The sequence below is a fragment of the Amblyomma maculatum genome, chromosome 1 (genome assembly GCF_055883805.1).
Source record: "Amblyomma maculatum isolate TAMU_Amacu chromosome 1, ASM5588380v1, whole genome shotgun sequence".
Classification (NCBI taxonomy): Eukaryota; Metazoa; Arthropoda; class Arachnida; order Ixodida; family Ixodidae; genus Amblyomma; species Amblyomma maculatum.
The window spans coordinates 304,280,456-304,294,283 of NC_139344.1; the positions used below are offsets into that span (position 1 = coordinate 304,280,456).

Sequence of the window (13,828 nt, forward strand, 5' to 3'; positions counted from 1 at the left end):
GCTGCATTCTTGGAGACTAGGCAGTGCGCTGGTACGCTACAGTCCTCAGTGGTTGAGAAAGTCGATGTCGGCTCGGACGCACTTGCGGGTAGCGACGTCCAGAGCGCTCACCTTGATCTCTGTCTCGCCGAACACCATGCGCGCCTGGATCTCGCGCCGTCGCGGCTTTGACGAGTCCTGATGTGACAGGTCGAGCACGAGCGTGCCGCAGCGCACTACGCCTGTGTCGGTGATGAAGCGCACATCATCGCGCTCGCTGCAGTAAACGTGGATGATGGAGCGCGTCTGTCCGCTCTTGGCAGGCGTGTAGCTGCGCACCACGACATCGCCCTGGCCCACCGACTGGTCGGCCAGTACGAATGCATCCAATACGTCTGCGCACCACTCGATGCCGTCCTTGACAACCAGCTTTGAGGGCGGGTGCACGCCGTGCACGAAGCGGTTCAGCACGCCGACGCCGTACGTGAGTCTTGAGCGGCGCACGTTGACCACCATCGGGTCCAGACCGAACAGCACCGCGCCCCGCAGGATGGCCAGGCTGACGCCCTGCATGTGAGACTCCTCAGCTGGTATACCACCTGGGGTGCTAGTGGCATGGTGCACTGCGTTCCCTTATTGTGTCCTGTTCGGGACTCCGAAGCACTGATTCTAGAACATAATTGACGCAAAGCATGTAGCACCGGAACAGTAATGCTACATTTTTGTTTTGATTGAACATTATTCGATATATTACTTCATTTTAATAACTTATCATTATTATTACAAATGAACATTAGAATAACCTTTCTATAAGCACAGACAACACATATATATGCAACAGAAATGTGACATTTGGCAGAGCAACCCGTCCACCACTTTGATGGTACGGAGAACAACTGCTGTGCTGGTATGGGCAGTCACATCTTCGAAACAAGGCACGCGTAGCACGCATCGGCACTTCAGAGCTTCCGTATTCATTTGCATTATAAAAAAAGCTAACTGAACGAAAAAAAGCTTTTCAGAAGCAGTTAAGTCAATCCGTCAGAAATGACCGGAACTTCCGCACCTGACGGGGTCAGATGTGCTACCATCGTCGGGCCGAGGACTACAGGCGTGACTGCAAGTTGTAACTTTTATGTGGTACACAGGGATAGCAGCGTGCTAATGGAAGTTAGGAAGCAAGAATTGCGGTGCAGCTTTCAATCATTTTGTAGCACTTACCGATTTCTAGAGATGAACTACCATAGCAGTATAAGCAGTGGATTAAGCAAGTGAATGTGGCTGTTTTATAACTACAGTTTCAGAAGCAATGCTAATCTCGCAACATTTGCTGGTCTACGCTTTGAGGAGCAACTCCGTGGAGTCCAAACAACTATATTGCGGTTCTGTACTGGGGTTCTTTCAAGCGTTTGAATATTTGCAGTTTGTTGGTCGGAAGCGTCGGCAGTGGCTGCATGACGCAACCACACTGGTTTGCCGGTGCGTGCAGCGAGTGGTTATGGCTATCTTTGATCGCAGAAAATCTGTCATCCGGGAACTTCTGTGACAGGCCATTACCTCCTTTCTTAGGATGAAAACATTGTGCATGCGACGTCCGGCCAGATGAAGCGGAAAATGGACAATTGACTTTTTAAGAATAATGATCAGAGCGAAAATTACTTGTATTAGATAATTTACTGTGTATCTGCTGCAGTTAGTTCACTTATTTAAGGAATGGCTGTTATTCTGGTAACTACGTTCACATTTATTATCGGCGGCAACAGCTTGCGAGATGCGTATTACACACACACACAAATATTCCGCTGTTCCACTTGACAACCAATTGCCTATATGTAGTGTCCACCACATAAAAGTGCAATTCTGTAGACAACCCTCCTCCTGCAGGGCACGTAGTGATTTTTATGTTTAATTCTGCATCCAGGTTTCCGCGTTTGCGTGGGACAGCTCTTTTTGCATACACTTAATAGCTTTTTTTGGTTCCGTGAATAACACTTTGACGTCAGAATGTTGTTCCTTAAATTCTGCGAAACCTTATGCAGGTAGGAGGTATGCAGGCCAAATGGGCTCTTGTTTGAATGTGCGCCTCCAAGAGCACAACAATAAAGTGGGCAACATTGCCACAGACGGCCGTCTGGCGGCCCATTGCAAAAATGTGAAGCAAAACCACCTTGTCCTCACTGGCTCGATAAAACAGTCATTCGGCACAGCATCGACCTGACGAGAGAAATCAAGGAATCGGCCTAGATAGCACGATAAGGAGAACACTGTATCAACAGACCGTCTGTAGCACTATCAAGGAAAGAGCTTGAATTCCTAGGAGGGGAGCCTTGAATTATTTCGTTAAATCGAAAGGCATTTCTCGGTCCTATATTTTGGTACATTCGATTATAAGGTGTGACGGCACCCAAAAAGCTACTGCGACATCATACTTACGAAGCCTTAGTGCTCCCAAAATGAAATGCGGCCTGCAAAAATGACCGGCGCTGCTATCGCACAAGAAACAAAAATTGTTACTCAACAATAAAACCCCGAGAGGACTAGAAATTTATTTTTCAGCAAGGAATTCGGTTATCTTTGCCTGTGTGCACTTTGTGAGCAATGACTGCACCGATATCTTGTAGGTCTGAAGTGCTACGTATAGCACTGTAGGCCTAAAAAGCTGATCTTGTAAGAAACATGCACTCAAAGTCACGGGCCTCGGGGAAATATCAGCAGAAGCACAATGGCGAACGAACCACATGAAGCACGGCACAAAAAAGCACAGAACAGCAACATAGCCCCTTGGAATGCAATACGAGACTTTTTTTACTGCCTTCATCATCTGGTGAATTCAACTGAACACTACTCCTGTTTTGCGCTGTGCAGTTTGAAAAAAAGCGGGATGAAGGTGCCCCACCCTGTTACCATGGGCTCGTAATCAGTAAATTTTGGGGATGCATTCTACAAAATAGACCAAAAATAGTTCCTTTCCACCTTCATTTTTCAAAAAAACAGGTTCGTTAAATGGAGACAGATTACGGAATCGACTTCGCTATTTCGAGGTAGTCATATCATTGGATCCTATGGGCGTCAGAGGGGAATTGCAATATTTTAGTTTAATCGGGACTTTCGTTAAATCGAGTTTTGACTCTATAAGCAGTGAAAACGAAGACTCGTGTTTGTCGCTCTACTTTGTACAGTAAATTTCCCCATAGAAACTTCTACTGTATATATATATATATATATATATATATATATATATATATATATATATATATATATATATATAATAGTGAACAGAAAGAAGTACGTGGGGAACATTTCAAGCAGTGGCACTGCTATCGCTGCATGTGTTCGACCTGACTCAACGGGCTGTGTTTGCCACTGATCTTCCCAGTACCATCAAATAAACCCCCATCCTACATTTGGTAGAGGTTGTGGGTAAGAACATTGATTCTCGAGCTCCGCAGCGGCACTTTCCTGACACTCACAATGCCTGAGGACGTTAGACACGAAGCCATGCAGGCGGGCCTGGCTGTCATTTGTGCCAGCTCCCTTCGCCAGCGGGACCCCCAGCTATCTTCAGCGGGACCGACGACCATGACGTAGAAGATTAGCTCAGCTCATACGAATGGGTGAGCCTTTACAAGTGGGACGACGACACGCCATTTTATCTTACCGGCGTGGCTAACTTGTGGTACCGGAACCACGAGGGGGATATAAAAAGTTGGGCCACCTTCAAAACGACTTTCTCAGAAGTGTTTGGCAGTTCGGAAGTCAGAAAACTCTGCGCTGAATAGCGCTTGCGTGAGAGGTCACAGAAGATGGGCGAAAGCTTTACGGGCTACATAGAAGATGTCGACTTATGCAAGTGGGTGAACCCCAATATTTCGGAAGTTGACAGGATCAAGCACATCTTGAAAGGTATAGACGACGCTTATTATGTTGTTAGCCCGTGACTTGCGCACCATTGCCGAAGTCTTCACGCTGTCAGACCTTCGACGAGCTGCGCAAGCAAAGGGCGCTGACTCGTCAGCACCCAAGGCAAAAGGAATCGCTTGCCGGACTGACGCCTGCCATCAACAGCTCCTCCTCGCTGCAACAGATAAAAGATTTTGTTCGTGAAGAGGTGGCGCGTCAGTTTCACTTTTTCCTAGCCCCCAAGAACAGTCGCCATACTTGGCCTTTGCTCTCCGCCAAACCATTCAAGAGAAAGTTGCCGAGGCAGTCCCGTTCTCCCATTCGCCATTGCCTATCGTCGCTTCGCTAACTTACGCTGACGTCACGCGACTTGTTACCGCTCCCGTGACTTAAGCTGATGTCGCCCCAAGATCTATTGCCGTCCACCAACGTATGCCGAAAGTGTTGCAAGACCTCGACCTGCCTATCCTGCGATGTCAGTGCCTGTACAAGCGCCGGCGTCATCATATCATCGACCGACTCGACGAGTAAGCAACCCATGGTGCACAAATGATGACCGTCCTATTTGCTACTTTTGCGGGCTGCCTGGCTATATTGCCCGCTGTTGCTGTTGCTGCTACTCAGTGCCAGCACCACCTGGCTAAGCTTCCAGGTGCTGGCCTCCATCATGTGAGCACTCCGCATCTGACGAGCAAACATCAAGTCATCCTTTCTCTCCAGAACGCTCTGCCCTCTCAAGTCGTCGTTCCCCTTCGTCGCGGCGCCGCTCCATCTCTCCAATGCGACGTCGCCAAATAATCAAGAGGAAAACTAGGCGCTGCAGTTCCTGAGGCAAGAACTGTGTCCCCATCAAACTTTCAAAGACCACGTCGTTCACCTGCCAACCTTATAGAAACTTCGGTCAAGGGCATTTCTGTCATGGCTCTTATCGACTCCGACGCCGCGATTTCAGTAACAGACGCTAATCTTTGTAGCTTGTTAAAGAAAGTGTAGACGTCAGTTTCAGGACTCTCTTTGCACACGGCCACCGCTGAACACATTATGTCGTTAGCAGCATGCAACCGCTCGAGTCACGATCCAGGACTCATTGTATACCATCGAGTTTGTTGTGCTGCCTTGCTCACATGCACTAATCTTAGGCTGGTATTTCCTGTCGCGTCACGCTGCTATCATCGATTGTGCTCGCGCTGAAGTCGGGTTCTCGACCTTGCCCGATACCTTGCCAGACGCTGCTCTGCTGAATTCCTGCGCTAAAGCCCTCGTCGCCGAATATATCGACCTTCCTGCTGTTCTGTGCCTGTTCATATCGCTTGTGACTGTTTTCATCACACCAGCACATACGTTCCTGCGTCGCAAGTGCCTTGCATTGCCCTACGCTGTGCCCACTATTTCCGCTGGCCTTTTCATGTAATGGGTCTCTAACCCGTTTAACTCCCCTACTGCTTTCGCCTAGGTGAATGCCTCGTATAAGGTATTTACTAAGGTAATCGCTAATAGAATCAGGACAACCTTAGACTGCAATCAAGCAAAGGATCAAGCAGGTTTTCGGAAACGGTACTCTACTATCGATCATATCCATACCATCAATCAGGTGATAGAAAAATGCTCGGAATATAACCAGCCCTTATACGTAGCATTCATTGATTAAAAAGCATTTGACTCAGTTGAAACCTCAGCGGTGATGCAGGCATTGCAAAATCAGGGGGTAGACGAGCCGTACGTGAAAGTGCTGGAAGATATATATAGTGGCTGCACAGCAACCATAGTTCTGCATAAAAAAAGTAACAAAATTCCCATAAAGAAAGGTGTTAGGCAAGGAGCCACAATCTCCCCAGTACTATTCACAGCTTGCTTAGAGGAAGTATTCAGAGACTTGGAATGGGAGCAGTTAGGGATAAGGGTAGATGGAGAATACCTCAGTAATCTGCGATTTGCTGATGACATTGCCTTGCTAAGCAACTCGGGGGATGAACTGCAAATAATTATTGATGACCCAGACAGGAAAAGTAGAAAGGTAGGCCTGAAAATCATTATGCAGAAGACTAAGGTAGTGTTCAACAGCCTCGGGAAGGAGCAGCAGTTTACATTAGGTAGCAAAGCACTGGAAGTAGTAGGCGAATATGTCTACTTAGGACAGGTAGTAACCGCAGATCCGCACCATGAAAAGGAAATAAGAATAAGATTGGGATGGAGCGCATTTGGCAAGCACTCGCAGATTATGACTAGCAGCTTACCGGTATCGCTCAAGAGGAAAGTATACAACAGTTGCATCTTACCTGTACTCACCTATGGGGCTGAAACGTGGAGGCTAACCAAGAGAGTTCTACTTAAGTTGAGGACAACCCAGAGGGCTATGGAACGAAAAATGGTAGGGGTAACATTAAGAGATAGGAAGCGTGCAGAGTGGGTCAGAGAAATAACTCAAGTTACCGACATTCTAGTAGAAATTGAGAAGAAGAAATGGGCATGGGCAGGACATGTAGTGCGAAGAGAGGATAACCGATGGTCGCTTAGGGTAGCAAACTGGATTCCAAGGGAAGGAAAGCGTAGCAGGGGGCGGCAGAAAGTTAGGTGGGCGGATGAGGTTAAGAAGTTCGCAGGGGTCAAGTGGATGCAGCTAGCACAGAACCGGGTTAAGTGGAGAAATATGGGAGAGGCCTTCGCGCTGCAGTAGGTATAGTCAGGCTGATGATGATGATGATGAATGCCTCAGCAGTATGAGCCAATCGCACCTCTTCTGGTCTCTGAGCAGCCTGGCGACGCGTTGCAATTTTCCGTGACTGTGCTCAGCCCCTTTCATCTGCGCCCGCTCCCTCCTCTACAGACCTGTTCCTCCGCTCCATCGATGCCAATCTTCCTCCAGCGCAGCGCCAACAGCTTTTGGACCTACTACAACACTTTCGCTCCTCCTTCGACTCTCTATGAAAGTTCTTTGGGTCAAACTTCTATTGTCACTCATCGCATTGACATGGCATCTACGCACCACTGCGACAACGCCCCTATCGTGTGTCTGCAACCGAACGACAGGCTATCGAAGAGCAAGTTGACCTAATGCTCCAGTATGGCGTGATTCAGCCCTCAAGCAACCCTTGGGTGTCACCTGTTGTCCTCGTAAAAAAGAAAGATGGCTCTATCTACCTGTAGTCAGAACCATTTTAATCACAAATTAAGGCTGTGTCATCGGGTAACTAAAAACTAAGCTGTCTGTCTAAATAAAATCATTTCTGCAACTTCGAAAGATCAGCAGGGAGATGACTGGCATAGTTATTATTCTGCTCTCTCTTTCTATGAGTACCTTTTGTGACCAGCTCATTGTCCGGAGTTTAGCCACGGGCCTTGATATGCTTACTATTTCGATGATTGGTGGCACAGTTTCGCGGACGTGTGGGCTCCGTAGGATTCTCGATTAATGTCGTGCTACGACGTGTTATTATTTTCTTATTTAAAACCAGTTGTAATCTGCATCATGACGCATGTGTTACTTCATGAGTGTTACCTATTTTAGTTTGTTTATTATTAAATGGTCACTGTCATCAGTACTGACAGTAATAGACCTAGCGTATAAATATAGGATACTACCGGTAACCTAGCGTGACGAAGGCCGGTCCCGCGGCCGAAACATCAAATACATTCTCTTTTCCTTCACCATGTATGACTTTTTCTAACGTGTTCTCAACCAAACCCAAAGAATCCCCCTTTTTTCCTGTATTTCACGATGGGCTCAGGAAAAACGTTGGGGAAGACCGTTGACTGGAAATTTCTCGTTTCCCCAGCGACCACTGTAGTGATAGGCGACTACCAAATCAGATATGTCAGCGAGCACTTTGACCCACAGCAAGTAGGGACACCTGCGTTTGTGTGCCAGTCCGGTGCTGTAAACAGTGACGTCTGTGCCCTATTGGACGTTGTGCCACCAGCAACGAAGACCTTGATCCTGCACGTTGGAACCAACGACCTCACCTCGAGCACAGCCCATACCACCTTCGAAAAATACCAGAGCCTGTTTGGCTTTATTTCAAAAGAACGACCATATATTAAGCGAATCTACAGATATCCTACCAAGACCAGGAAACCGTCGCCGTCGAAATCGCAATGACGCTAGGCGGCTAGGGTGTATCACTGCAATAGACATGCGTGCCTTTTGAGCAGCCTTTTGAGGGAGTATTGCCGCTGGTCAAGGCTCGTCTTCTACCTCAACCATGGACTGGAATGGCTTCATCCCAGCCAAATTCTTGCTGCCGACGGTTTGCACCCTAGTTTAGACGGTGTTGCTATTCTAGCCAGTCACATCCGACAGGTCTGCATGCAAAGCAAGCTTGCTTCCGTGACCACGTCTTGGCCCAAGTGCATGAGCTACCAGCCTTCCGCCTACCCAACTGGGCGAGACCTCTCCTACTGGCCTAGGCTTCCAACCAGTAACCCTGAACCCTAAGTGTCAGCCTCTCCCCGACCTGTGACGCCTCCACCCCGAAGAGTAACATTACGAACCATGCCTTGTAAGACTCCTAGCCCACTGAAGGAGCAACGCCGTAGTCTGGTGGCAGGCGTCCTTCTTCCTAAGACGCTTCAGCCAACGAGGCGCCCATGCCACCGACTGCCCTCCACCCACCAGCACTACGGAGCGATAGTACCCTCTGCAAAGCAAGGCCCAAGGGCCGTCTGGATTTGCGCAGAAAAAAGACTGACTACCCGGTTATGTGAACTCCACATTATCGAGAAACCTCCTTAAAATTAGGAAAGTAGTTTAGAAATGTATTCGTTCAGAGCTGCATGCCACCTCTCTAAAAGCATACACAGATGCTTCCACTGTGCCAAAAGGCCTTAAAATTGTTATTCAGCCAGCGACCTCTGAAATGTCAGTCCATAACAAAGATATATGGCAAACGGTTCTAAATAAGGCATCACTCGACCTAATGGGCATTGTCACTGACCATTACAGATCAACAGCAAAATCTTTATGAAATCAGGAGAAGCAACTTGTTGCCTCTTGTATTCTTCAAGGAAGTGAGTTAGCCCTATCGGACGAATACGAAAAGAAAGACTGCATTGATCCCAAAGGAAAACAAAAAATTTGAATGCCATAATGTATCTCCACCCATAGGAATGTTGCATGACTGTTCCGCTGTCATATCTAAAAATGACACCATAAATGAACCGCGACCGCCATCTCCTCCAGTATTGCCATTCTATCCAGTGCTAGCTTCTTCAGCGCTGAAAGGAATCTCCGGTCGCATGGGCCGAACTTTTGCCCCGCATCCGGTAGATATAACGAGTTTATTCTTGTAAAAGACCTAGAAGATTTTGCACGTAGCCTGAGACTTCGAGAGTATTTCTATGACCGCCCCATTGCCAATGACAGGGAAAACGCATTGCCCTCATCGAAACACTGGACTCCTCCAGTACAACGTGATAAATATCTAGACATGTATAAAAAGCGGTGCAGCAGGATATGTTAGGAGCATATTGTAACGGGTATTGCGCCAAATGTCCAGGCAACGCCCTGAGCCTAGAAGACTGCCGAAATTCGAGAGCGGTCCGAGCAGCGGTCGGAGCGCGGTTCCAGGCAACCAACTTCGTCTACGCCAACCAGCAACCACTTCATCGTCTATGCCAACTAGCCCCTGATTGTCTCCGCTTCGTCATCGACTATAGTTTGTATCACTGCCCCCCTCCTCTGTAGCATCGACTCGATGCGACGCGGTGCTACCAGGAAGAAGTTAGCGAAAGGGTGCACAAAAGTGTCACAAGGACCCAGCGGCGTTGACGAAAAGTTCAGTCATGCACGATCATGATAGGGCTTCAGCCGAACCACGTGCACGACTTCAGGATGCTGTGGCCTTCGGGACGGAGCTGAAGCTACGGGAACAACGGCGTAGGTGACGTCATTGATACGGTGAACAATCTCGTAAGGGTCGAAGTATCGGCGTAGTAACTTTTCAGATAGGCCGCGATGACGAACAGGTGTCCACACCCAGACGAAGTCGCCCGGCTCGTAAGTGACGATTCTTCGGCTGAGGTTATACCAAGCAGCGTCATTCGCCTGTTGTCGGTGGATTCTGAGGCGTGCTAGTTGCCGCGCTTCCTCAGCACGCTGAACAAAGATGTCGGCGTCAAGTTCGGCGTCAGAGCCGCAAGAAGGACCAACTGGCATCATGGCATCCAACGGCGTGCTCACTTGGCGACCGAAGACAAGTTGGAACGGCGTCAGTTGCGTTTTCTCTTGAGTGGCGGTATTGTACGCGAAAGTTAGATAGGGCAAAATCGTATCCCAGGTGCGATGTTCTGCATCCACATACATAGAAATCATGTCGGTCAGGGTGCGATTGAGGCGCTCCACCAGCCCGTTGGTCTGAGGGTGATACGCCGTCGCACGTCGATGGCTAGTGTGAGTCAGTCATGACCAACCGGATTAGGCGAGCCGTAAAAGCTGTTCCATGGTCAGTGATTACCACGGCGGGGGCGCCATGATGTAGGACAATGTTATGAACGAAAAATTGAGCAACTTCGGTTGCAGTACCTTTAACAAGGGACGCGGTCTTTGTGTACCATGTTAGGTAGTCTGTCGCGACGACTACCCAACGGTTGCCAGACGAGGACTTCGGAAAAGGACCGAGAAGATCCATGCTCACTTGATGAAAAGGTGTCTTCGGCAGAGCAATAGGCTGAAGAAATCCAGCGGGTTTCAATGGCGGAGACTTCCTACGTTGGCAGTCACGACATGAGCGTACATAGGCCCGCACCGATGGGAGTAACCTGGGCCAATAATACTTTTGACGAATTCGTGCAAGTGTACGCCTCACCCTTAGGTGGCCGGCGGTGGGTTCATCATGACAGGCACTCAATATATCTCGGCGCAACTCGAAGGGCACAACAAGGAGAAACGTCTCTTCACTGTTAGCAAAATTTCGCTTGTAGAGCACGTTACCACGCAGAGTGAACGTTTGAAGCCCGCGATGAAAAACATGGGGAATACGGACGTCGACGCCCTGCAGATAGTCGACGAGTGACGCTAACTCTGGGTCCATTCTCTGCAACTGCGCCAATTGGGTTGTACTAATAGCCCCCAGAAAGGGAAAATCATCGGCCGCTTCTTCTGGACATATGGCAATGGGCGAGCGCGACAGACAGTCAGCATCCTGATGCTTCCGTCCTGATTTGTATACGACTGTTACGTCATACTCTTGTAATCTAAGGCTCCGTCTAGCCAATCGTCCTGAGGGGTCTCTGAGGCTCGCGAGCCAGCATAATGAATGGTGGTCGCTTATAACACGGAAAGGTCGGCCGTAGAGGTATGGTCGGAACTTGGTGAGGGCCCATATTACCGCCAGACATTCTTTCTCAGTTGTTGAATAGTTGGTTTCGGAGCGGGTAAGTGTTCGGCTCGCGTAAGCGATGACCCGTTCTGCACCGTCTTGCCACTGAATTAGTACTGCACCAACCCCAATGTTGCTGGCATCAGTGTGAACGTCAGTTGCGGCGTTTTCGTCAAAATGGCCTAGTATCGGGGGATTCTGTAGGCGGCTGCGAAGCTCAAGGAAAGTGGCCTCTTGTTCACTTCCCCACAGGAACGGCGTGTCATCTCGAGTCAGTGTGGTTAGCGGTTCTGCGATGTGCGAAAAGTCTCGTACAAAGCGTTTGTAATAGGAGCACAAACCTAAGAACCGTCGAACAGCTTTCTTGTCAGTAGGGTGCGGAAAACCAGACACGGCAGCTGTCTTTTCAGGGGCCGGGCGAACACCTTTTGCGCTGACCACGTGACCAAGGAAGCGAAGTTCCTCAAAGCCAAAGTGACATTTCTTCAGTTTGATTGTCAGGTTGGCGTCTCGGAGAGCTTTTAACACAAGGCGTAACCTTTCTAGGTGTTGGTCGAAGGTGGTCGGAAATATGACGACATCGTCCAGGTAAACCAAACACGACTGCCACTTCAAAGCGGACAGAACGGTGTCCACCATGCGTTGGAACGTGGCCGGTGCCGAACATAGGCCGAACGGTAGCACCTTAAGGGGGGAGTGCAAGATGTGCAAGATGCCGGGCTAGTTGGTACTGCATAATGAAATAAAACAGCGCAAGGAACGGGACGAAACACAAAGGAAAGGAGACAGCGCCTGTGTCTTTGTCTCCTTTCCTTCGTGTTTCGTCCCGTTCCTTGCGCTGTTTTATTTCATTCCTTAAACTCATACAAGCCATCGGGTGTCACGAAAGCCGTCTTCTCCTGGTCTCTCTCATTCACTTCTATTTGCCAGTACCCACTTTTTAGGTCTAACGACGAGAAGTATCGGGCATCTCGCAGTCGATCGAGTGCGTCGTCTATGCGGGGAAGTGGGTAAATGTCGTTTTTAGTGACGAGATTAAGTTTTCTGTAATCGACACAGAACCGCAGAGTGTTGTCCTTCTTTCTGACTAGAACAACCGGCGAAGCCCACGGGCTTGTAGACGGCTGAATGACATCGTCGGAAAGCATTTCGGTGACCTGTCTCTGAATCGCTGCTCGTTCCGTTGGAGAAACGCGGTATGGGCGTTGGCATACGGAGTGCGTAGGTCTCGTCTGTTATTATACGGTGCTTGGTGACAGGAGTTCGGCCCACTTTGGAAGACTTTGCGAAGCAGTCTGCAAAATCTGCCAAGACAGCCGAAAGCAGATCCTTCTGAGCCGGCGATAACTCTGTGTTTATTTCGACAGGTGGCAGAATGTGACGAGGTCCAGTGTCGTCTTGAAGGGCTTCTTCCACGGTGCACAAATGTGGACACTCCGCGACGTCTTGGAGGAAGGAGATCACCGTGCCTTTGACGAGGTGCTGAAATTCGTTTGAAAAGTTGGTGAGCAGAATGGTAGTGCAGCCATCCCGTAGGTGGACGAGACCTCGGGCAACAATGAGACCCCTCTCAAGCAGCAGCGGGATATGACCCTCCACCATGTCCTCAAAGTCATGAAATAGGTCATTCTGCACGCGCATTACGACACTGCACCGTGGTGGCACCGTGACATCATCCTCCACAATACGCAGAGCATGGTTACAGGGATCGCAGGTGTCAAAGCGTGCCTCTGCCCATTTAGTCGAGAATGTGACTCGTGCCTCGTGTAGGTCGCGCGCATTACGACACTGCACCGGGGTGGCACCGTGACATCATCCTCCACAATACGCAGAGCATGGTTACAGGGATCGCAGGTGTCGAAGCGTGCCTCTGCCCATTTAGTCGAGAATGTGACTCGTGCCTCGTGTAGGTCGATCACAGCACCGTTTGCCTGCAGAAAGTCGAGCCCCAGAATCAAATCTCTTGAACATTCGTGCAAGACAACGAATTCCCCGACGTAGACGAAACCGCGGATGCCAATTCGGGCTGTGCACCTTCCGGCCGGGCTAATGAGGTGACCTCCAGCCGTGCGAATGCTAGGGCCCAACCATGGTGTCACAACTTTGCTCAATTCCTGGGCGAGGGTGTGGCTCATCACTGAATAGTCTTCACCGGTGTCAAGTAAAGCGATCGTGTCAGTTCCGTCAAGTGTCATGCACAAATCAGAAGTAGCGCGTCGGATGCTGTCGCTACCCTGCCCCTGTGAGAAATCAGCGTATCGGTGGCGGAGGATCTTCAATTTTTCCGACAGCAGCGGCCTTGCCTCCGGAGACCGCTGGAATTAGTTTTTCCGCTCAGTATTGCTAGCGTCTCTGCGAGGGCTTGGGGAATGGTACCGCAGCGGAGATGACGATCCCGAGTCATAGTGCCTGTATCTCCCAGGCCTCTGACGGGCCGGCAGATTAGCTTCAATTTTGAGCGGCCGTTCGACGTTCCGTGGACAGGGCGCATCGGGTCCGAAGCCGCGAAGTCCCACTCGGCGATACGGGCATGCACGGTAAAGGTGACCGGCCTCCCCGCAGTGGTAGCAGGTTGCCCTGCGGTCCCGCATACGCCACACGTCCGACTTGCGAGGGCGTGGAACAGGCACGACAGC

The 13,828-nt window shown here is 49.6% G+C and overlaps 1 protein-coding gene across 9 annotated transcripts in view; it reads left to right on the plus strand.

The window, feature by feature from the left end:
• The window catches only part of LOC146206976 (transmembrane protein 230), a 103,265-nt gene that overhangs the window by 63,044 nt on the left and 26,393 nt on the right, over nucleotides 1-13,828 (plus strand). The window lies entirely within an intron of this gene.